The sequence below is a fragment of the Arachis ipaensis genome, chromosome B03, assembly GCF_000816755.2.
Source record: "Arachis ipaensis cultivar K30076 chromosome B03, Araip1.1, whole genome shotgun sequence".
NCBI classification, from domain to species: domain Eukaryota; kingdom Viridiplantae; phylum Streptophyta; class Magnoliopsida; order Fabales; family Fabaceae; genus Arachis; species Arachis ipaensis.
The window spans coordinates 27,046,579-27,048,262 of NC_029787.2; the positions used below are offsets into that span (position 1 = coordinate 27,046,579).

At 21.1% G+C, this 1,684-nt stretch overlaps 1 protein-coding gene across 1 annotated transcript in view; it reads left to right on the forward strand.

The window, feature by feature from the left end:
• The window catches only part of LOC107632827 (G-type lectin S-receptor-like serine/threonine-protein kinase At4g27290), a 7,539-nt gene that overhangs the window by 2,173 nt on the left and 3,682 nt on the right, over window positions 1-1,684 (forward strand). The gene's annotated exons all lie outside the window — the stretch shown is intronic.

The window sequence follows — 1,684 nt, forward strand, 5'->3', positions numbered from 1 at the left end:
ATTTAACATGTTTAATTAGACATTTATTAAATATATTTATAAAAATTTATTAATTTAGTCAATTTTTTCAATTACATAAACCCTATTTCAAATATGACCTAACAACTAAATTAATAGATTTTCATAAATATATATAATCAGCGTCAAATTAAATATGTCAGGTGTAATATATATCATCAGTTAAAATTTTATATCATCAATTATTGACAAAATTATTAATGAAATTATTGAAAAATAAATATGATTAATTCGTAATTCTCAAAAGATTTATTTGATTAATAAAATCTTTCAAGAACAAATGTAAAAAATATCCTATATTTTAAGAATTAATTTAACTATTAACTTCTTTTTTTTATTTAAAAAATGTTTATTTTGTCTAAGATACTTGCTTGCCTCATGATCGTTAAACTAGGACTCTTAAACTATTACTTTTAAATACTCAGTCAACACTAAATTTTAAATATTAATAAATATAAAAATGAAATATTAATAAAATGTGTTGGTTCATAATATTTTTCTTAATTTATTAATATAAAATATTTGAAAAATACTAAAAAAAATCAGTTTAAAGTGGTCTAAAATTACTTTATTTTATATTTATTAATTAATTACTACTATAATAATTGAGTAATATGCAGATATAATAAATATGTAATTGTTATAGATATTACATTAGATAATTTTAAATTATTATCTCCTAATATTATTGTTATTAATAATTCAAGTTTGAATAAAATCAAGAAGAGTGTTAGAGGTTTAGCAGATTTTGTAATTTGTAACTATCAATTAATTATTGTTAGTATTTTTAATAGTATGAAATTATATTTAATGGTGTAAAATTACTCATTTTTTTTAGTGATTAAGTACCAGACAGATTTTAATAAAAGTGCTAGCCCCATAAACTTTTTCTAAAATCAATAAATTCATACACATTTTCATGTATTCTTGTAAACTTTTGAATTTATTATTTTTATTCACATACGGTTTCTAATTTGTCGAAAGATATAATTTCACAAGAAATATTTTTAATTAGACTTATAAAATGAAGAAATATTATTAAAATTTTAATGTATTTTAATTTTTAGCATCATAAATTCATTATTTATTAGAGAAAAAATGAATATAAGTAATTTTTTTGTCTAATTGTGAATATATAATGGAATTTTATAATTACTTTCATTATGAAATTTTCTTGAAATCCACGAGTTTAAGTAAACGGTCTTTGATCCACCACGGTTTGGAAAATTGAAAGCTAGTCTTTAGAATGAAATTTCAAATTTTGACCCTAATATTGTCTTTTTAAGTGTGAAAATTCAAAGCTAGTCTTTAGAACGGAATTTCAAGTTTTGACCCATAGCTTATTTGTTTTGATCAAATTCAACCATGAAGGTGCTGATGAGCATAGACAAAAGAGAATGAAAATAATAGTTGGAACCACAATTGCCGCAGCAATTATTTCGGTAACTACTTATTCTGCCTACAGATTCAGGAAAAAAATTGCAGGTAAAATTATTCACTTTACTCATAGGTCTTTAAAAATGCTTGCATCAATTCTATATACAATCTTACAAATGATATTTCTGCTTTCAGCGAATTCCCGTATCACACTAAAGAAATAATCATTCAGTATTAGCCATTAATTAGAAATTAGTATCAACTCTTATATTAATTATATTAGTATATT